The following is a 25,152-nucleotide window of genomic DNA, read 5'->3' on the forward strand; positions in this document are numbered from 1 at the left end:
TTATGTCTCGAAACTAAATTCCAAGGGTTCCCTGCAGTCCTGGGGTCGGCTATTCCCTGTGTCGTAACTTTCCCGTGCAGTCACCCATCGCTACGGTTTTTAGCTCATTTAACTTGGTTACATTTCATTGCTATTATTTTTCCTTTGTCTTTTTTTTTTGTATTTTCCTTTCTTGTATTTTATTATTTTATGTCTCATCACTAACATTTAAATATAATTCTAATCATCCTAGCTGTCCGGATAGACACTAGCCACCGTAACAGTAGAACGCACTACCGAACATAGGGGTGTTACAATATCAATAAATCATACACACACAGCTTAATCATGGTGCCAAAGTTCAATTCATCCCAAAAGCCGATGGCTAGTGAGGAATTCAATTCATCCCAAAAGCCAATGGCTAGTGAGGAATAACATAGCTAGCTAGAAATAATATGAGTACTCATTCTATTTGTCCTCAACAGGCACAGACCTCAACACTTCAGCTAGAGAGGGAATTCATGTCACACCCTACTCCTTCGTAAGATGTAACTTGATCCCATAGTACACCTAATAAATTACCGTACTTCATTTACCGATAACCCATCAAATATACTACAAGGGATTTTAAATCAATTTTCATGAGATTTAAATCATTGATTAAAATCTGGTATTACAAAAATTTTTCAAACTTTCGGCAGAGTGCCTGTTGTATTTTGAGAAAACAGTTCTTCAAAACCTGCAAAGAAACACACTTTCAATATGATTTCTCAAATACAACTCCAATAAACTTCATTTCATCTCACAATTCAATCTCAATAATCAAATCAATTTATTTGCAAACCAACCTCATCATAAAAGAAACATTTCATTGATTACAAGACTCAAAATTAATATTACAAAACTATTCAGGTAAATGAAATCTCAAATTTTCATTTACAATAATTTACATTTAATTACATACCAAAATATTTTACAAGAGTTTTTATACAACTGCTCAAATAATTTACATATATATTATTACATGCATACATCAAAACCTGTGTATATGGGTATACCTATGATATACCTGGAGCTGATCTGAATGTGTCTCCAAAGAAGCTTACTCAATTGCTCTATGCTCTTTTCACCTACGACAGCATACAAAGCTATCGCTGAGTGGTGAACTTAGTGGTGCACAACTATAATTTAAAACATAGTACAATATACATTGACAAAATTTACAACAAATAATTTGGAAATCTAAATACTCATCAAATTCCAAAACTCAAAATATTCATTGCCAATAATATAAATCATTTGTACAAAATGACTTTGACCACGAAATTCAATTTATCAAATCATAACTAACCATTTAAGGTAATTCCAACAAAATCAATTATACATAAATCATAATTGAAATCACAATTCTTTATCTCAAAAACCATTCTTTATCTCAAAAACCATTCTTTATCTCAAAAGCCATTCTTTATCTCAAAAACCGTTCTTTATCTCAAAAACCATTCTGTATCTCAAAAACCATTCTGCATCTCACTAACTATGCAAGACTAATCCGAAAGGGCCATCTTCGGGGTGATTCTAACTTCCTGTGGTCGGGGAGGTCGAATCGGATTGTAACTCCCTATGGTCGAGGAGGTCGAATCATCGTGCACAGTACACATCACAATAATGAATCTTTCGAAAGGGACATAACAAATAAGAACTCAGAGCTAACCTCTAATAAGAGGAGAATCTAAGCCTGTGCACGTACCATGGTAATCAAAACACAACTAACTCCATTGTCTTCTCAACAAATGAGAGAGATGGGTAATAACCTAGTCAAGCATCTATAGTGAGATATAAAATAATATCATAATCCTTTTAGTGAGCATAAATCACAATACAATTCGATTTAAATTCAATTCCAATATCCAATAATTTTTACGCTCATCACAATTCAAATCATAATTTGCATCTTTCCATGCAAATTGCCCATCACAATTCAAAACATATTCTATCACAATTTTCCAAAAACATAATTTATTCAATTCACAATGCTTAATACTTGTGGAAATACATTTCATGAAGCTAAATTCATACATACTATAATAATTTCAGTAATCATTGAATTAAATCCAATGCTTGTTAAACATAATACATAAGAAAAATATGTCATTTAATTATATGAAATATTCAGAACAAAATCAGTTAAAAACTAGTTGTGCACAAACCTGATTTGAGTCGCTCCTAGGCCTTGACTCAATGTTCTTTATGCTTCTCAATATCCTTATCAACTGAAACACACAATTTAAAGTGTTTCAGTACTCAATGAATTTGTTTCCAACCATAAATCTAATATCTAAATTTTCTTGGTACTATTCCCTTCAATTCATTTCATTAGTCAACTTATAATGTTGACCTTTAATGCACTTTAAGTGAGTCAATTCTAATATTACCAATTTATCACATTTTATAGCCCTTTAGTGTTGGTATATGTTACCAAATTCATTTTCAAGTGTATTGCATTTTATTGCAATTTACCAGATTTCGGTGTATTATTTTGACCTAGCTGGACAACCTAGTTCCCTTGGTTTTCGGGTTTTGGTCCAAACTACAAACTTGTAGGTCTATGTCTTATTGCACGCGGGGCAAAATTTCAAGTCATTTTGAGTTGTGTAGACCAAGATATGGTCAATTTACCAATGCTGGATAGAATGCACTAAAATGGTAGGCTTAGGTCATTTTTAGGTCACTTTTGGTTCGGCCAGTTTTGGTACCTAAACTTATGCAAGCTATTTCACTTGCTTATGGTAATTTCTGGGTTTTAGTGTCTTCATAAGAATTGTAGATATGTGTCTTAAATATTCATGGTAAAAATTTTAGGTCAATTGGACCTGTTTTGAGTGAGTTATGGCCAAAATACCAACTGCTGCCCAAATGGTCAATTTTCATGTTTTCAAAGCACTAATCCAGATTTGGTCATTTTTCAAGTCACCTTCCAAGCAGAATTTTGGTAAGCTTCCTTCATGAAAGTTAGCACATTTTGTGCTTAGTTTCACCTCCAATTGGTCTCATACCAATTGGAGTCACACACTTAAGGTTCTAGGCCAAAACCTACACTGCCCTATTGCATATTATTCACCCTTTACCAATTACACATTCAACACTTATCAAGTTACACATCCATGCCAATTCTAGTTTGTACCATAACATAAACACATTTTACTTCACATTGTTAGTCATCTTGGCAGCTTGTAACCACACTCAATATGCACATTATAGTACAGAATTTTCCAAGTTCAAATTACAAACAATTTAACCACATGACAAGCTCATTTACATGTTCAAACTCAAACCTTTCTACACATATACAAGCTGCCATAACAAACACCATAATTCAACAATATTATTCCATAAACCAAACCATGAAATAACATATTTTGGTTTACACTTCAAGTTTGCCAAATTGTACATTTCCTTCCATTAGTTTTCAAGCTACCAAAATCAAGTGTACTATCACATACATCTAGTATACATTATCTAATTTATTCCTACACACATAAATTCTTATATCAACACTTTAATCTATCATTTACATGCAAGGATAAACTGCTCTTATTGAAGTTCCATGGCTACCAAAAATGTACCTCTCCCATTACTCATCAAACTTCAAAAATCCTTTCACAAATCAACTACCCATAACATCCATGCAAGGTTTAATGAAACAATAATAAAAAATACATACTTACCACTTTTGAAATTCTTCAAAACCTCACCAAAACTTGATCTTCTTGCTGCCTATCTACTGCCCAAGTTGTGTAGAACAACTTTAGTGAAGGGAGCATTGAAGGATCATGGCTTGATCATGGGAAATGGGAGCTCAAAGGTGGGACAGCCATGGAGGATTCTTCTTCACCATTTTTGGCTGGTTTTGGAAGTTTAAGGAAGATGAAGTTTCTGCTGTCCACATGGTGATTAAGTGTCCACTTTATGGAGTTAGTGGACTACTAAGTAAGGATTAAATGTTTGTTTATTCTAAAGTTTCCATATTCCCACATTAAGCTCCTATCTTTTGCTATTTAAATTAGGTACCACCAATTTAATTTTTCATGACATTTTCCAAGTGTAACATCATTTATTTTTAATGGAAATTTAGGTCAAAAGACAACTCAGGGTGTCAAATGACCACAATGCCCCTGTTCGGGTTGCATTCCCGATTTTTCGATAACACTGAGTTTTGTTATTTTCTCAATTTCTCGTTTTTCTTTGTACTAATTATTTAATTTTTCTTTGATATTTCTAATGACATTTATACTTTAATAGATGTTTATTTAAGTCTTAAAAATATTTTCCAGGGTTCCCCGCGGTCTAGGGCTAGTCAACGATCCACGCCACAACTTCTCGGTGCGGTCACCCATCGCTATGGTTCTCGGCTCGTTTAACTTGGTTACATTTCATTGCTATTATTTTTCTTTTGTTTTTCTTGTATTTTCTTTTCTTGTATTTCATTATTTTATGTCTCCTCACCCATATCTAAGTGTAGTTCTAGGCATCCTAGCTGTCCGGATAACACTGTCATCGGAACAGTAGAACGCATTACCGAACATAGGGGTGTTACAATTCTCCCCTCCTTAAAATAAATTTTGTCTCGAAATTTTACTTGGCATTAGTTTCTGAATAGCTGTGGGTGCTATTTCCTCATATCCTCTTCACGTTCCCAAGTAGCTTCCTAGCCTGAATGATGGTTCCACAGCACTTTAACCAGGTGTATCTGTTTATTCCTCAGCTGCTTCACCTCATATGCCAGAATTTCTATGGGTTCTTCCTCATATGAGAGGTCTGGATTTATCTCAATCTCTTCAACTGATAGAACATGAGATGGGTCAGATCTGTACCTCCTTAACATGGACACATGGAAGACACTGTGTATCCTTTCTAGCTCTGGAGGTAATGCCAATTGATATGCCAAAGGACCCACTCTCTCCAGAACCTCATATGGTCCGATAAAGCGAGGACTCAGTTTCCCCTTTCTGCCAAATCTCATAATCCTCTTCCAAGGAGAAACTTTAAGGAATACCTTATCACCCAATGCATATTCAATATCTCTTCTCTTCAGATCAATATAGGACTTCTGACGGTCTGATGCAGCCTTAAGTCGATCTCTGATCAATTTGATCTTTTCCTCTGTCTGCTGAATAATTTCTAGCCCAATCATCTTCCTTTCACCTACTTCATCCCAACATAGGGGAATTTGCACTTTTTTCCTTACAAAGCTTCATATGGAGGCATCCTAATGTTTGATTGGTAGCTGTTGTTATAAGCAAACTCAATCAAAGGCAAGTGTATATCCCAACTACCTTCAAACTCAATCACACAAGCCTGTAGCATATCCTCTAATATCTGAATTACCCTTTTAGACTGGCCATCTGTCTGTGGGTGAAATGATGTACTAAAGTTCAATCTAGTTCCTAGGGCTCTCTGAAGACTACCTCAGAATCTAGAAGTGAACCTAGGATCTCTATCAGATACAATCAATACTGGCACTCCATGCAGTCTTATAATCTCATTTATGTACAATCTGGCTAATCTCTCCAGGCTATAGTCCATCCGGACTGGCAAAAGGTGAGCAGACTTGGTTAGTCTATCAACTATAACTCATACTGCATCATGACTATTCTGTGTCCTTGGAAGTCCCATCACAAAATCCATAGTTATCCGTTCCAATTTCCACTCTGGTATTGGCAATGGATGTAATAAACCTGCTGGTACTTGATGTTCTGCCTTCACTTGCTGACAAGTTAGGCATTTGGAAACAAATTCAGCTATATCCCACTTTATACCCATCCAACAGTAATGCTCTTTCAGCCCTCTGTACATTTTAGTTCTACCAGGGTGCATAGTAAAAGGATACTCATGTGCTTACTTCATAATGATCTGTCTCAATTTCACATCATTAGGAACGCATATTCTGCCCTGATGTAGTAGTAAACCATCATGTCTCACAGAGAATTTAGGTTTCTTGCCTGCTAGACTTCTTTCAGTAGCTTTTGATATTTTTCATCATTCTAAGCAGCCATTCTGATATGATCAATCAACACTGGCCGTACATGCCATGCAACTACTGTCTGTCCCTCATCATCAATCTCCAAACTGGCATGTTGTGCTTTCAACTCATGTACCATGGACAAAGGAGAAACTTTGAGACTTGCCATAGTCTTGCAACTTAAGGCGTCAGCCACCACATTTGCTTTCCCTGGCTGATAGTCTATTAAGCAATCATAGTCTTTAATCAGTTCTAACCATCTCCTCTACCTCAAGTTCAATTCCTTCTAGGTATCTAAGTACTTCAAGCTTTTGTGATCTGCGTAAATGTAGCATTTCTCTCCATACAAATAGTTTCTCCAGATCTTTAGAGCAAAAACAATAGTTGCAAGCTCCAAATCATGAGTTGGGTAGTTCCTCTCATGCGATTTTAGCTGGTGTGATGCATAAGCAATGACATTTCGATCTTGCATCAGTACACAGCCTAACCCATTGTGAGAAGCATCACTATAAACTATCTATTCTTTACCCGGTATAGGCAAAGTAAGGACTGGAGCTTCAGTCAGACACCTCTTCAACTTATCAAAACTCTGCTGGCATTTATCAGTCCACTGAAAATTTTGCATCTTTCATAAGCAGCTTGGTCAGTGGAGAAGCTAACGTAGAAAACCCTTTCACAAACCGACGGTAATATCCAGCTAAACCCAGAAAACTACGAATTTCTGTGATATTACTAGGCGACTTCCAATTAAGGATAGCTTCTACCTTGTTGGAATCTACCTTGATCCCTTCAGCTGATATAACATGTCCCAAAAAGGAGATTTCTTTCAGCCAAAATTCACATTTCGACAATTTAGCGTACAGCTGTTTCTCCCTTAAAGTCTACAGTACAATCTGCAGATGTCTGTCATGCTCCTCTGTATTCCTCGAATATATCAAAATATCATCAATAAACACCACCACAAATTGGTCGAGATATGGTCTAAAGATAGTGTTCATCAGATCCATAAAAGCAGCTGGAGCATTAGTTAACCCGAATGGCATTACCAAAAACTCATAATGGCCATATTGATTTCTGAAAGCAGTTTTTGGAATACTCTGCTCTTGCACTTTAAACTGATAATAACCAAATCGCAAATCAATTTTGGAGAATACAGTTGCACCCTTCAACTGATCAAACAGATCATCAATACGAGGCAATGGATATCTGTTCTTTATTGTTACCTTATTCAATTGCCGGTAGTCAATACATAAGCAGAGAGTGCCATCTTTCTTCTTAACAAACAATATTGGTGCTCCCCAAGGTGACACACTAGGGCAGATGAAGCCCTTTTCAAGTAGTTCTTGCAACTGTACCTTCAACTCTGCTGGTGCCATTCTGTATGGTGTTATGGAGATTGGATCCACACCAGGCATAACATTAATCTCAAACTGCACTTCTCTTTCCAGAGGTAATCCTAGTAATTCATTAGGAAACACATCTGGAAAGTCATATACTGTAGGGATGTCCCTCAATGATGGACTCCCCACTTGGGTATCTACCACATGTGCAAATTATGCTTCACACCCCTTTCTGATCATTTTTCTAGCTAGTACAGCCAAAATGATGTTTGATGGCAATAGCTGCCTCTCCCCATGTATTACCACATCATTGTACTGAGGAAGACCAAAAGTGACTGTCTTCAGTCTATAGTCAATCATGGCGTGATGCCTGGCTAACCAATCCATGCCCAAGATGATATCATAATCTCTGAAGGGCATTTCAATGAGATCAGATAGAAAAGTGTGTCCTTTAATCACCAAAGGACAATCTCTATACATTCTATTGACCTTAACCTCTTGTCCTAGCGGACTTATTACTAGTACCTCAAAGTCCATTTTCACACACGAAATAGCAATGCAAGTAATGATGCTAGTACTCACATAAGAATGGGTAGAACCCGGATTAAATAACACAAACACATCTTGATTAAAAGTTGAGAAGGTACCAGCCACAACATCAAATGTCTCGGCCTTTTCTCTCAGTCTCATTGCGTAGACTTTGACTGGAGCACTGCCTTGCTCTGATTGATTCACAGTGCCTTGGCTGCCTGCTGGACTACCTCTACCTCTGCCTCTACCTCTACTAGATGGTTGTGAACCTCTGGTGACAGGATTCTGGACTAACCCTTCAGTAGTAGCAGGAGGTGGTCCAACTCTATGAGTACTGGTGCAGTCTTTGGCAAAGTGTCCTATGCCTCCACAGTTATAACAGGCTCCTATGGCCTTGTAGCACACCCCACCATGATTTCTTCCACAAGTTTCACATTGGCGGGGAGGGTAGGAACTTCTGGTACTCTGCTAACCAGATAGAGGAGGTTTCTATCCCGAATATCTTCCCCTACTAGACTTTTTACCACCTCTGCTGTGTCCCCCATCGTTCTTCCTCTTTCCAGTAGGACCACTGGAACTTTGTTCTACTGACTTTCCCTCTTTTTCTATCTTCTCTAATTTCTTTTTCTCAGGGGCCACTTCAGACTCAATTCTTTTTATTTCCAGTGCTTGAGAAAGAAGTTCAGAGAAGTTGTTATGTTTGAATCCAACCACTTGTAATCTGATACTGGGCTTCAAGCCGGTTTCAAACCTCTTACATCTCTCCCTACTGGTAGAAAGTAGACTTATTGCATAATGGCTCAGGCAGGAAAATTCCGTTTTATATTCAACCACTAATCTACTCCCCTGTTTTAGACTTAGGAACTCTTGTAGCTTCTGGTACACGTAAGCATCAAGAACATATTTTTGTCTGAACGCCTATAGAAAATCATCCCATGTTAGCACTGAAGGTTCTGCTAGACTATGGGGAATGGTTTTCCACCAGTCATATGCATCCCCCTATAGCAGAGACACTGAATATTAAAATCTGAGCTCCTCTGTACAATGTAGCTTCTTGAATACCCTATCCATTCTCTCTAACCACTGTTCTGCCTCTAGAGGATCTACTATCCCCTTGAACTCAGTAGCCCCATATTTCATCAGCTTGTCATACTGCCTAGCTGAAGACTGTGGTTGTACCACTGGTGTCTGTAGTGGGACTTGAGTAGGCATGTTACCAGCCATTTGTTGGAACATTGTAGCCATCTGCTGAGCGAACTGAGCAGGAAACTGCGGTACTGAGGGGGCTGGCGCAGCTGATCCACTGACATTGAGTAGGGCTGGGGCATCCCCTTATACCTCAGCCTTTATAGATTGATCGACTGAATGATCACCCTCTTCCATAGTCAACTTGAGGATCTTAGACCTCTTGAACAAATAACACAAGGAGATTTCCTCCCGTTAGTGCATATTTATAATGTAATGTACTGTATGTATTAAATAATGACATTGAGCAGTTATACTATGAAGAAAGAATATTCAAATTATAGGTGAAAACAGAATTTAAAAACTAGCTCTAATACCACTAAAACATGTCACACCCTACCCCTCCATAAGGCATAACATGATCCCCTAGTATACCTAATGAATTACCAACTACGTCTGCTGATAACCCATTAAATACACTACAAGGGATTTTAAATCTTTTCTTACTTCTTTTTACAGTGGTGAGCACTATTTACAGGTGTTAAAATTTTTTTAAGTTAAGTGAAACCAGATAATACATTTGAAGAATTAATAATTTCTATAAAAATTTTGATAGAGTGCCATCTATATTTTGAATAAAATAGTTCTTCAAAAACCTGTAAAAAAAAAGGTCTTCCTATATTTTGTTCAATCCCCAAACTCCAATATTTAATCAACACAATATGTTTCTCAACATCTGCCAACTCAAATCCACAATAATTTTTGCAGTGTTTTCAAAAGCTGAGATAAAGGAAATATATCACAAATTTTACAAGCTAAAATAATTTACAATTTATTTTACAACTTTAATGTACAATTTTAATTTACAACTGCTCAAAACCAAGAACACTATATACATACAGTGAACATACATTATAATACAAAATGCAAAATATGGTATACTCAATATACCTAATGAACTCTCAATGAAGCACTAGCAGCCTAGTCTGCTGCCCTGTTAGTCTGTCTACCTGTGATAGCAATGAAAAGCTATCGCTGAGCCAATGTCTCAGTGGTGCACAACATTAACAAAATACAACTTTAAAACATAAATCATAAGTCATATAAATAGTAGATACTTAAAACCATAGTTAAATTCAAAGACAGTGAATGTCAAAAAGAATTTAAACTCCATTTCACAATATCACAATAACTATCAATAAATCACACACATAGCTTAATCATGTTCCAAAGTCCAATTCATCCCAAGAGCCGATAGCTAATGAGGAATAACATAGCTAGCTAGCAAAAATATGAGTACTCATTCTATTCGTCCTCCACAGGCACACACCTCAACACTTCAGTCAGAGAGGAAATTCAAAGTCAATTCATCCCACTAGACAAGCTAGCGAGGAATTCAATCAATATACATGATAGCTGTGGTTTCAAACTAATTGCAATATTTTCAAACAATAAGTATCCATCAAATTTCCATTCAAACAATTTCTCACAATTCAAAACAATAATATACAAAATTCTCATAATTTATTTCAATTGAAAAGTCAAAAGAAATAACTTTTGTGCACAAATCTCTGATAAATATCTTTTGGCTCTGATTCAGTGTTTCCTTCCCCTTTCCTGAGTCTTTGCTAACTGAAACACATAATTTAAAGTGTTTCAGTACTCATTTAAACTCTCTAACAATAAGGCTTAATAACTAATTTATTAAATTCTATTATTTTCCTTAGTCAACAAAAAATGTTGACCCTCGATGCACTCTAAGTGGATTAGATTTAATATTACCAATATATCACATTTTATAGCCCTTTAGTGTTGGTATGTGTTACCAATTTCATTTCCATGTATATTGCATTTTTTTGCAATTTATCAGATTTCGGTATGCTAATTTGAACTAGTCAGATGACCTAGTTTCCTCGGTTTTCGGGTTTCGGTCCAAACTACAAACTTCTAGGTCTATGTCTTACTGCATGTGGGGCAAAATTTTAGGTTATTCTGAGTTGTGTAGACCAAGTTATGGTCAATTTACCAATGCTGGACAGAATGTACCAAAATGGTAACTTTAGGTCATTTTTAGGTCACTTTTGGTTCGGCCAGTTTTGGTACCTGAATTTGTACAAGATATTTGGCTTGGTTTTGGAAATTTCTGGACTTTGGTGTCTTCATAAGAATTGTAGATATATGTCTCAACTATTCATGGTAAAAATTTCAGGTCAATTGGACCTGTTTTGAGTGAGTTATGGCCAAAATACCAACTGCTGCCCAAATGGTCAATTTTCAGGCTTTCAATTCACTAATCCGGATTTGGTCATTTTTCAAGTTACCTTCTAGGCAAAATTTTGGTAAGCTTCCTTCATGAAAGTTGGCACATTTTGTGCCTAGTTTCATCTCTAATTGGTCTCATACCAATTGTGTAACACCCCAAAGTTCGGTAGTGCGTTCTGCTGCTCCGGTGACCAGTGTTGTCCGGACAGCTAGGATGCCTAGAACCGTACCTCAATATGAGTGAGGAGACATAAAATAATGAAATACAAGAAAAGAAAATCAAAGTAATAATCATAGTAAAGAAATGTAACCGAGTAAGTGGTAGGAAACCTAGCGATGGGTGGCACTTAGGAAGTCACGGCGTGGACCGTTGACTAACCACGGATCATGGAACCACGGAAAACATTTTTGGACATAAATAGACCCTTATTGAAGTATAAATCTCATTAGAAAGATTAAAGAAAAATTAAATAATTAGTACAAAGAAAAGTGAGAAATCGAAAAAGCAGACAAAATACGATTATTCTTGAAAAATCGGAAAGCCACGAGCAGGGCATGATGGTCATTTGACATCCCGAATTGTCTTTTGACCTAAATGTCCATTAAAAATAAATAGTATTACACTTAGAAAATGAAATGAAAAATTAATTTGGTGGTACCTAAAATAAATAGTGGAAATAATGGGTTAAATGTGGATTAGTTGAAAGTTAACTTATAATATGTTTTAATTTTAGTTAGTGGACCACTATAGGATTAATTAAACATGAAATATGGCTGAAGTGGTCCACTAACCATCTGAAATCCCATCTTCCTCAAATCCTCTCAAATGGCCGAATTGAAGAACCCTTGAAAACCTCCATTGACGTTTTCTTTGAGCTTGATTTCCTCTCTCCATTTCAACTCCATTCACTTAGGTTCTTTCATGAAAAATGGTCTACACACCACAAGGAATATATTAATACCAATTTTGGGAAGTTTGGTGAAGGTTTAGCAAGTTACAAATAAAGGTAAGTTTGCATTTTTGAGAAATCCTTGTTAAAGTTTTTGTGCATGTTATGGGTATTAGTTTGGTGAAGGAAAATTTTGAGTTTGAAAGGTTATTGTTATTTTCATTTTGGACAGCCATGGGTCACGTTTATGATGAGGTATTTGTGCATATAATTGATGGGAAAGAATGTTAATAATGGTGATTTAGTAACTTAGTGAGTTATTGCATGTTTATATGGTGAATTATGCACTTTGATGGGAATTGGCATATGGTACGGCAATGTGATGTTGATGAATGATTTGTGGCAGCTTGTGGACACTTGAGAAATGGTGTATATTGAAGGAAGAGTGGGCAGAATATTGACCTAGAAGGATTGATGATATGTATGTGAATGAATGTTGTAAAGTGTATGTAAAGTTTGTAATGTTTAGGTGTGGTTGTAATGGTATTTAGAAATTGTAATTGTGAATGATATTTGGTGTGTTGAGGGTGATTGGAATCTGCCCAAAATAATGCTAATGTAATGTAGAAAATGTTTTTGGTAATGTGCCAAAACAGTTTGGTAGGGTATGGAAGTAAACCTTGCAAGGTGAGTATGTGTTTGAAGTTGGGGTGTGAAATGCATATTGAGGGCAGTGTATATTTTAGCCTATAACCTTGAATGTGTAACCTCAATTGGTATGAGACCAATTTGGGGTGAAACTAGGCACAAAATGTGCCAACTTTCATTGAGAAACCATGCCAAAATTCTGCTTGCAAGGTGACCTAAAAATTTGACCAATTCGGATTAGGTGCAATTAGGACCTGAAAAATGACCAATTGGGCAGCAGTGAGTATTTAGGCCATAACTCACTCAAACCAGGTCCAATTGACCTGAAATTTTAACCATGAATAGATAAGACCCATACCTACAAGTCTTATGAAGACACCAAAACCCATAAATGACCATAAGCAAGTCAAACAACTTGCACAAGTTCGGGTCCAAAAACTGGCTGAACCAGAATTGACCAATTTCACCTAAAATTGACCTAAAATGGTACCACTTGACCAGCAATAGTGTAATGACCATAACTTGGTCTACTTAACTCGGATTGACCTGAAATTTTGCACCGCGTGCAATAAGACCTAGATCTACAAGTTTGTAGTTTCAACCGAGACCCGAAAACCGAGGGAACTAGATCGTCCGGTTAGGTCAAACCAGTATCCCGAAATCCAGCAAGTTGCATTAAAATGCACAAGGAAATGACTTTGGTAAAACATACCAAACCTAAAACCCTATCGAGTGTGACATATTAACGACACTAAAACCTAATTTACCTAAAACGCATCGAGGGTCGGTATATTAGGTGATTAAGCGAGTAATTGAGTTCAGTGCATTATTTACCAAACCCCATCGATAGAGACAATTTAATTTAGTACTGAAACACTTCAAATTGTGTTTCTCAGTTAACAAGGACTCAGCAAAAGGGAAACAAATACTGAGTCAAGACCAGGAGACAAATATCAGAGGTTTGTGCACAACAACTGTTTCTTTTGAATTATTTTCAATGGAAATAAATTTTGATTATTTGTATATCATTATTTTAAATTGTGGAAATGTGTTTGAGGAATATTTATTGATTGAAAAATATTGTGAATAGTTTGAAACAGTGAAAAATGGTTTGAATGACATTGATGGATACTTATTGATTAAAAAGCATTAGAAATGGTTTGAAACCACGACTATCATGTATATTGATTGTATTCCTCTCTAGCTTGTCTAGTGGGATGAATTGAATTCCCTCTCTGGCTGAAGTGTTGAGGTGTGTGCCTGTTGAGGACGAATAGAATGAGTACTCATATTTTTGCTAGCTAGCCATGTTATTCCTCATTAGTCATCGACTTTTGGGATGAATTGAATACCTCATTAGCCATCGGCTTTTGGGATGAATTGAATTATGGATCATGATTAAGGTGTGTGATTTATGATGTGTATTGTGAGATTGTGAAATGGATTTTAAACTCTCATTGACATATCTTGTCTTTTGAATTCAAACTGATCGACTTATGGAAAATTATTGTGATATTGAGAAATGGAGTTTAAATTATTATTGACCTTTATTGTCTTAAATTTGACTATGTTTTTAAGTATCAAATATTTACATTATTTATGAATTGTGATTTAAATTGTATTTGGTTAATGTTGTGCACCAGAGACATTGTCTCAATGATAGCTTTATTCTTTATGTCGCAGTAGAGAGACAGAGCGGCAGACTAGGCCGCACATACCTCCAATGAGAGATTTTTGGGTATAACGAGTATACCGCTTTTTGCATTTTGTCTTGTAATGTATGACCTTTGTATGTATATTTTCTTTTTGGTTTTGAGAATTTGTAAATTAAATTGTACCTTGAAGTTGTAAATTAATTATGAGTGTTTTGGATTGTAAAAGTTGTATTATATTTCCTTATCTCGGACTTTGAAAAATTCCTATGGAATTGTGTTGATAAATTGTTGTGTTGAGAAATGTATTGGAGTTGAGATTTGGAAAATTATTGAAGTGTTTTTCTGAGTTTTACAGAACTGTTTTATCCAAAATACAGATGGCACCTTGCCAAAATTTTCTGAAATTCCAAATAAATCAAATGAGTTAGTTGTTTCACCTCAGTTCACCAAAGTTTTTAACACTGTAAATAGTGCTCACCATCGTAAAAAGTAAGAAAAGTTTTAAAATCCCTTGTAGTGTATTTAATGGGTTATCGATGACGGAGTTGGTAATTCATTAGGTATACTACGGGATCATGTTATGCCTTACAGAGGGTAAGGTGTGACATGTTTTAGTGGTATCGAGCAAAGTTTTTAAATTCCGTTTTCACCGGTGATTTGAATGTTCGTTTTGCCGAGTACAACTGCTCAATCTCATTGTTTGATACATACAAGACATTCTGAGATAAATATGCACTAACGAGTGAATATTCTTGTGTTATTGTTCAGAAAGCTAAGATCCTCGCATTAAATATGGAAGAGGGTGATCGTCAATCGATCGATCTATTGAGGCGAGTGCAAGGATGCCCAGTGTACAAAATGTCGATGGTTAGAAGACCACCCTGCGATGCAGTTCCTGCTCGATTCGTTTAGCGGATGGTGCAATATTCCAACAAATGGTGTGTCGCCTACTCAAGTCCCAATTCGGACACCGTGGTACAACCACGATCTCCTACAAGGCGTATGATAAATTGATGAAGTATGGGGCTCAGAGTTTAAGGGACAGTAGATCCTATAGAAGTGAGCAGTGGTTAGAGAGGATGGATAGGGTGTTCAAGAAACTTCATTGTCTGAGAGGAGCTCGACTTGAATACTCAGTATCCTTACTACAAGGGGATGCTTATGAATGGTGGAAAACCATTCCCCACAGTCTGGTAGAACCTGCAGTGCTGACCTGGAATGACTTCCTCAGGGAATTCAGACAGAAATACATCCCTGATGCTTATGTAGACCAGAAGCTACAAGAATTCTTAAGTCTGAAAGCAGAGCGGATCGGTGGTGAGTATGAAAGAGAATTTTCCCGCCTTAGCCATTATGCGGTGAGTCTACTCTCTACCAAAGAGGAGAGATGCAAGAGGTTTGAAAGCGGCTTGAAGCCCAGATTAGAGTACAAGTGCTCGACTTCAAACACACTATCTTCTCTGAACTTTTTTCTCTAGAACTAGAGTTGGAAAGAGTTGAGTTTGAGGCGCTCCCGAGAAGAAGAGGTCGGAGAAGACAGAGAAAGAGGAAAATCAGTAGATCGAGTTCCGGTGGTCATCTGGAAAGAGGAAGAACTATGGGGACATGGCGAGGCGGCAAGAAATGCAGTAGGGAAGACATTCGGGACAGAGACCTCCCCTATCTGGTCGTGATGCAGAAGTTCCTACCCTCCCGCCAATGTGAAACTTGTGGAAAGAATCATGGTGGAATCTGTACAAGGCTATTGCAGACTGTTATAGCTGTGGAGGCACCGGACACTTTGCCAGGAGGCGCACTCAGATGTCGCGAGTTGGACCACCTCCTACTACTGCGGAAGGGTCGATTCGAGCCACTGTCACCGAGCTCACAACCACCTAGCGAGGTAGAGCGGGGGTAGAGGTAACCCAAAGGCAGCCAAAAAGCAGTCGAGAACAAAGCGATTGCTCGATCGAGTCTATGCCATGAGACAGAGAGAAGAGGCGAGACATCGATGTTGTGGCTGGTACCTTCTCAACTTTTAACGAGAATGTATTTGTGCTATTTGATCGGGTTCTACCCATTCTTATGTGAGTGCTAGCATCATTGATTGCATTCTTTGTTCCATGTACAAAATGGACTTTGAGGTGCTAGTAACAAGTCCGCTAGACAGGAGGTCGAGGTTAATAGGATGTATAGAGATTGCCCTTTGGTGATCCAAGGACACACTTTCTGTCGATTTCATTGAAATGCCCTTGAGATTATGATATCATCTTGGGCATGGATTGGTTAGCTAGACATCATGCCATGATTGATTTGTAGGGTGAAACGATCACTTTTGGTCTCCTCGATGCAGTGATGTGGTAATACAAGGAGAGGCGATTATTGCCATCAACCATCATTTAATTTGCACTAGCGAGAAAAATGATCGGAAGGCGTGTGAAGCATACTTGGCATACGTAGTAGACACCCAAGTGGGAGTCCGGCATTGAAGGACATCCCTACAGATATGACTTTCGGATGTGTTTCTGATGAATTGCAGGATTACCTCCGAAAGAGAAGTGCGATTTGAAATTAATGTTACACTGGTGTGGATCCAATCTCCATAACGCCATACGAGAATGGCACAGCGAGTTGAAGGAGTTGAAGATACGATTACAAGAATTACTTGAAAAGGGCTTCATCCGCCTAGTATGTCACCTTGGGAGCACGGTGTTGTTTGTTAAGAAAAAGGATGGTACTCTCGCTTATGCATTGACTACGAGCGGTTGAATAGGGTGACAATAAAGCAGATATCCATTGCCTCGCATTGATGATCTGTTCGTCGATTGAAGAAGTGCAGCGATATTCTCCAAAATTGATTTGCGATCTGGTTATCATCGATTGAAGGTGCAAGAGCGAGTATCCCAAAAGCGCTTTGAACACGGTATGGCCACTATGAGTTTCTAGTAATGCCATTCGGGTTAACAAATGCTCGGTACTTTTATGGATCGATGAACACTATCTTGGACCATATCTTGATCAATTTGTGGTGGTGTTTATTGATGACATTTTGATATACTCGAGGAGTGCAGAGGAGCATGATAGACATCTGCGGATTATCTGCAGACTTTAAAGGAGAAAGCAGGTTATGCGCCAAATTGTGAAATGTGAATTTTGGTGAAGGAAATCTCCTTTTTGGGACATGTTGTGTCATTGAAGGGATCAAGGTAGATTCGGCAAGGTAGAAGCTATCCTTAATTGGAAGCGCCAGAACATCACAGAAATTCACGATTTTAGGCCTAGCTGGATATTAGTCGGTTTGTGAAGAGATTCTCTATGTTATCTTCTCCACCAAAGCCGCTTGAAAGATGTAAAATTTCAGTGGGTGATAAATGTCGTGAGTTTTGATGAGTTGAAGAGGTGCTTAATCAAGCTCAGTTCTCACTTTACCTACTCGGGTAAAGAATACCACGTTTATAGTGATGCTTCTCACAATGGGTTAGGTTGTGTCTTGATGCAAGATCGAATGTCATTGCTTATGCATCACGCCAAATTTGAAACCGCATGAGAGAACTACCCAACACATGATTTGGAGTTAGCGGCTATTGTTTTTGCTCAAGATCTGGAGACACTATTTGTATAGGAGAAATGCTACATTTACAGATCACAAGAGCTTGAAGTACTTAGGCACCAGAAGGAATTGAATTTGAGGAAGAGGATATGTTTAGAACTCATTAAAGATTATGATTGCTTAATAGACTATCAGCCAGGGAAAGCAAATTTGGTGGCTGACGCCTTAAGTCGCAAGACTATGGCAAGTCTCAGAGATTCACCTTTGACCATGGTATAAGAATTGAAAGCACAGCATGCCAGTATAGAGGTTGATGATGAGGGACGGTAGTTGCATGGCATGTACAGCCGGTGTTGATTGATCGGTCGTAATGGTGCGCAGTGATGAAAAATATCGGAAGCTGAAAGAAGTTCGTGAGGCAAGAAACCTGAATTCTCTGTGAGATATGATGGTTTATTACTACATCAGTGCAGAGTCTTCATTCATAGTGATGTGGAATTGAGAAAAACCATTTTGAAGGAAGCACATGAGTCTCCATTTGATATGCACACTGGTGGAACTAAAATGTACAGTGTGATGAAAGAGCATTACTGGTGTATGGGCATGAAAAGAGATATAGCTGAATTCGTTTCCAAATGCCTAACTTGTCAGCAAGTAAAGGCGAGAACATCAAGTTCCAGTGGTTTATTACATCCTTTGTCGATGCAGTGGAAATGGGAACGAATAACTATGGATTTTGTTACGGGACTTCCAAGGACACGAGTAGTCATGATGCGGTATGGGTTATAGTTGATGATTGACTAAGTCGCTCACTTTTTGCCATTCGGATGGACTATAGCACGGAAAGATTGGCGGTGTACATATATGAGATTGTAAAATTGCATGGAGTTCAGTATCAATTGTGTTTGACAGAGATCCTAGGTTCACTTCTAGATTCAGGGTAGTCTTGAGAGCCCTAGGAACTAGATTGAACTTGACCTGACATTCCACCCAGACGGATGGCGATGCGAGAGGGTTATTCAGATATTGGAGGATATGCTACGGGCTTGTGTGATTGAATTTGAAGGTAGTTGGGATACACACTTGCCTTTGATTGAGTTTGCTTATAACAACGGCTACCAATCAAGCATAGGGATGCCTCCATATGAAGCTTTGTATGGCGAAAGTGTAGAACTCCCTTATGTTGGGATGAAGTAGGTGAGAGGAAGATGATTGGACCAGAAATTGTCCAGTGACAGAGGAAAAGATCAGTTGATCGAGAGATAGACTCAAGGTGCATCGGACACTTGAAGTCCTATGTTGATCTGAAAGAAGAGATATTGAGTATGCGATGGGTGATAAGGTATTCCTCAAAGTTTCTCCTTGGAAGAGGATTATGAGATTTGGCGAGAAAGGAAACTAAGTCCTCGTTTCATCGGACCATATGAAGTTACGGAAAGAGTGGGCCCTTTAGCATACCGGTTGGCATTACCTCCAGAGCTAGCAAGGATACACAAGTGTCTTCCATGTGTCCATGTTAAGGAGGTACAGTCGGACCCATCTCATGTACTAACGATTGAAGAGATTGAAGTAAATCGGACCTTTCATATGAGGAAGAACCCATAAAAATTCGGCATATGAGGTGAAGCGGTGAGGAACAAGCAGATACACTGGTTAAAGTGCGGTGGAACCATCATTGAGCCGGAAGCTACTTGGGAACGTGAAGAGGATATGAGGAGACAACACCCACAGCTATTCGAGAGACTAATACTGGTAAAATTTGAGACGAAATTTATTTAAGGGGGGGAGAATTGTAACACCCCAAATTTCGGTAGTGCCTTCTTATTCTCAGGTTACAAGTGTTGTCCGGACAGCTAGGATTCCTATAACCTTACCTCAATATGAGTTAGTAGACATAAAATAAAGAAATACAAGAAAAGAAAAACAAAGGAAAAATCATAGTAAAGAAATGTAACCGAGTAAGTGGTAGGAAACCTAGCGATGGGTGACCAGGAAGTCACGGCGTGGACCGTTGACTAACCACGATGGAATGGAACCACGGAAAATATTTTTGGACATAAATAGACCCTTATTGAAGTATAAATCTCATTACAAAGATAAAATAAATATTAAATAATTATTACAAAGAAATGTGAGAAATCGAAAAAGCAGACAAAATACGGTGTTCTAGAAAAATCGGAAAGCCACGAGCAGGCATGATGGTCATTTGACATCCCGAATTGTCTTTTGACCTAAATGTCCATTAAAAATAAATAGTATTACACTTAGAAAATGAAATGAAAAATTAATTTGGTGGTACCTAAAATAAATAGTGGAAATAATGGGTTAAATGTGGATTAGTTGAAAGTTAACTTATAATATGTTTTAAGTTTAGTTAGTGGACCACTATAGGATTAATTAAACATGAAATATGGCTGAAGTGGTCCACTAACCATCTGAAATCCCATCTTCCTCAAATCCTCTCAAATGGCGAATTGAAGAACCCTTGAAAACCTCCATTGACGTTTTCTTTGAGCTTGATTTCCTCTCTCCATTTCAACTCCATTCACTTAGGTTCTTTCATGAAAAATGGTCTACACACCACAAGGAAGATATTAATACCAATTTTGGGAAGTTTGGTGAAGGTTTAGCAAGTTACAAATAAAGGTAAGTTTGCATTTTTGAGAAATCTTTGTTAAAGTTTTTGTGCATGTTATGGGTATTAGTTTGGTGAAGGAAAATTTTGAGTTTGAAAGGTTATTGTTATTTTCATTTTGGACAGCCATGGGTCACGTTTATGATGAGGTATTTGTGCATATAATTGATGGGAAAGAATGTTAATAATGGTGATTTAGTAACTTAGTGAGTTATTGCATGTTTATATGGTGAATTATGCACTTTGATGGGAATTGGCATATGGTACGGCAATGTGATGTTGATGAATGATTTGTGGCAGCTTGTGGACACTTGAGAAATGGTGTATATTGAAGGAAGAGTGGGCAGAATATTGACCTAGAAGGATTGATGATATGTATGTGAATGAATGTTGTAAAGTGTATGTAAAGTTTGTAATGTTTAGGTGTGGTTGTAATGGTATTTAGAAATTGTAATTGTGAATGATATTTGGTGTGTTGAGGGTGATTGGAATCTGCCCAAAATAATGCTAATGTAATGTAGAAAATGTTTTTGGTAATGTGCCAAAACAGTTTGGTAGGGTATGGAAGTAAACCTTGCAAGGTGAGTATGTGTTTGAAGTTGGGGTGTGAAATGCATATTGAGGGCAGTGTATATTTTAGCCTATAACCTTGAATGTGTAACCTCAATTGGTATGAGACCAATTTGGGGTGAAACTAGGCACAAAATGTGCCAACTTTCATTGAGAAACCATGCCAAAATTCTGCTTGCAAGGTGACCTAAAAATTTGACCAATTCGGATTAGGTGCAATTAGGACCTGAAAAATGACCAATTGGGCAGCAGTGAGTATTTAGGCCATAACTCACTCAAACCAGGTCCAATTGACCTGAAATTTTAACCATGAATAGTTAAGACCCATACCTACAAGTCTTATGAAGACACCAAAACCCAGAAATGACCATAAGCAAGTCAAACAACTTGCACAAGTTCGGGTCCAAAAACTGGCTGAACCAGAATTGACCAATTTCACCTAAAATTGACCTAAAATGGTACCACTTGACCAGCAATAGTGTAATGACCATAACTTGGTCTACTTAACTCGGATTGACCTGAAATTTTGTACCGCGTGCAATAAGACCTAGATCTACAAGTTTGTAGTTTCGACCGAGACCCGAAAACCGAGGGAACTAGATCGTCCGGTTAGGTCAAACCAGTATCCCGAAATCCAGCAAGTTGCATTAAAATGCACTAAACAAGGAAATGACTTTGGTAAAACATACCAAACCTAAAACCCTATCGAGTGTGACATATTAACGACACTAAAACCTAATTTACCTAAAACGCATCGAGGGTCGGTATATTAGGTGATTAAGCGAGTAATTGAGTTCAGTGCATTATTTACCAAACCCCATCGATAGAGACAATTTAATTTAGTACTGAAACACTTCAAATTGTGTTTCTCAGTTAACAAGGACTCAGCAAAAGGGAAACAAATACTGAGTCAAGACCAGGAGACAAATATCAGAGGTTAGTGAACAACAAGCTTTTCTTTTGAATTATTTTCAATGGAAATAAATATTGATTATTTGTATATCATTATTTTAAATTGTGGAAATGTGTTTGAGGAATATTTATTGATTGAAAAATATTGTGAATAGTTTGAAAGCGTGAAAAATGGTTTGAATGACATTGATGGATACTTATTGATTAAAAGCATTAGAAATGGTTTGAAACCACGATTATCATGTATATTGATTGTATTCCTCTCTAGCTTGTCTAGTGGGATGAATTGAATTCCCTCTGGCTGAAGTGTTGAGGTGTGTGCTGTTGAGGGCGAATAGAATGAGTACTCATATTTTTGCTAGCTAACCATGTTATTCCTCATTAGTCATCGACTTTTGGGATGAATTGAATACATCATTATCCATCGGCTTTTTGGATGAATTGAATTATGGATCATGATTAAGCTGTGTGTGATTTCCTGATGTGTATTGTGAGATTGTGAAATGGATTTTAAACTCTCATTGACATATCTTGTCTTTTGAATTCAAACTGATCTGACTTATGGAAAATTATTGTGATATTGAGAAATGGAGTTTAAATTCTTATTGACCTTTATTGTCTTAAATTTGACTATGGTTTTAAGTATCCACTATTTACATGATTTATGAATTGTGATTTAAATTGTATTTGGTTAATGTTGTACCTGTGAGACATTGTCTCGTGATAGCTTTATTGTGTCGCGGTAGAGAGCAGACAGGCGGCGAGACTAGTGCACATACCTCCAGTGAGAGATTTTTCGAGTATAACGAGTATACCGCTTTTTGCATTTTGTACTGTAATGTATGACACTGTATGTATATTTTCTTTTTGGTTTTGAGCAGTTGTAAATTAAATTGTACCTTGAAGTTGTAAATTAATTATGAGTGTTTTGGATTGTAAAAGTTGTATTATATTTCCTTATCTCGGACTTTGAAAAATTCCTATGGAATTGTGTTGATAAATTGTTGTGTTGAGAAATGTATTGGAGTTGAGATTTGGAAAATTATTGAAGTGTTTTTTTTTACAGGTTTTCTGAAGAACTGTTTTATCCAAAATACAGATGGCACCTTGCCAAAATTTTTACAGAAATTCCAAATAAATCAAATGAGTTAGTTGTTTCACCTCAGTTCACCAAAGTTTTTAACACCTGTAAATAGTGCTCACCACTGTAAAAGAAGTAAGAAAAGTTTTTAAAATCCCTTGTAGTGTATTTAATGGGTTATCAGTAGACGGAGTTGGTAATTCATTAGGTATACTACGGGATCATGTTATGCCTTACAGAGGGGTAAGGTGTGACAAATTGGAGCCACACACTTAAATTTCTAAGCCAAAACATACACTTCCCTATTACACATTGTTTATCCTTACCAATTACACATCCAACACTTACCACTTTTGAAGCTTGACCAAAACCTCACTAAACCCCCTTAAAATTGCTATCAAAATCTTCCTTGCAAGGTGAGGATTAACTTTAAAGAAGAGACTTAGTGAAAATGGTGGCTCAAAGGGGATTGCATGGAGCTTGGAAAGGATTCGACCATGGAGGTTTCTTTCAAGTGTTTTGGCTGGTTTTGCAAAGTGAGGAAGATGAAGGCATATTCTGCCACAATTATGCTTAATGGTCCACTTTAGTGGTGTTAGTGGAGCACTAATTGAATTAAAAGTATATTTTAATGTTAAACTTTCTAATTTTCCACATTTTCCTCCTATCTTTTGCTATTTAGATTGTGTACCACTATTTTAATTTTTCATGATATTTTCCAAGTGTAATATTATTTATTTTTAATGGACATTTAGGTTAAAAGACAACTCGGAGTGTCAAATGACCACAATGCCCCTATTCGGGTTACATTCCCGATTTTTCGGTAACACCGAGTTTTGTCGTTTTCTCGATTTCTCGTTTTTCTTTATACTAATTAATTAATTTTTCTTTAATATTTCTAATGATATTTATACTTCAATAGAAGTTTATTTAAGTCCTAAAAATATTTTCTAGGGTTTTCCGCAGTCCAGGGCTAATCAACGGTCCACGCCGCAACTTCCCTGTGCGGTCACCCATCGCTATGGTTCTCAGCTAGTTTAACTTGGTTACATTTCATTGTTATTATTTTTCCTTTGTTTTTCTTGTATTTTCTTTTCTTGTATTTCATTATTTTATGTCTCCTCATCAATATTTAAGTATAGTTCTAGGCATTCTAGCTGTCCGGATAGACACTGGTCACCAGAACAGTAGAACGCACTATCGAACATAGGGGTGTTACAGAAGCAATTGCAACTGTTAGTAATATGTCCTAGAGCATATCATTTAGTATGTATCTTGTACATGTTTTTATTAATAAAAAGCATTTCCACTTTTCTGTTTACATAATATATTTATATGTAATAGAAAAGGTCCATTGATATTTTGTTAGAAATATTATTCTTAAGTTGTGAAGAATATGAGTGATAGTATTTCTAGCACAAAGTATCATAAATAGGTTCACAATCAAGGATACTTCATAATAAGGACATGACTTATCCAGAAAGATTGTATTCATGCTTGTTCCCAAGTTATTTATATGAGATATAAATAAGATGAAATTGTGAGTCTCATGCCATATGACAAACATGATAGGCACTTATAAATGATGAGTAGGTCGAACCAGTGATACTTATGACAAGCACATGGAGTTTACTCTTGTCAATGTATTGTCATAAATCATATTAGTGCATATAATCTTTAGACCTGAGATAACACAGTTATCTTGTGTATAAGTGGTTTGAGTTTGATACTGCTTTCATACTTGTACTATGTATGGGTATATGGGCATGTATTGGCTCCTACTAGTTATATATGGAGGTAGGTGTTGATCAAGATGGAATCTATTCCTCTAAGTAAATAGAGATAAAATCCTATGTTCATTTAATTATTCTTGATGTTTCAAATTCCTGGCCATGACAGATAGATTTAATCAG

The sequence above is a fragment of the Hevea brasiliensis genome, chromosome 12 (assembly GCF_030052815.1).
Source record: "Hevea brasiliensis isolate MT/VB/25A 57/8 chromosome 12, ASM3005281v1, whole genome shotgun sequence".
NCBI lineage: Eukaryota > Viridiplantae > Streptophyta > Magnoliopsida > Malpighiales > Euphorbiaceae > Hevea > Hevea brasiliensis.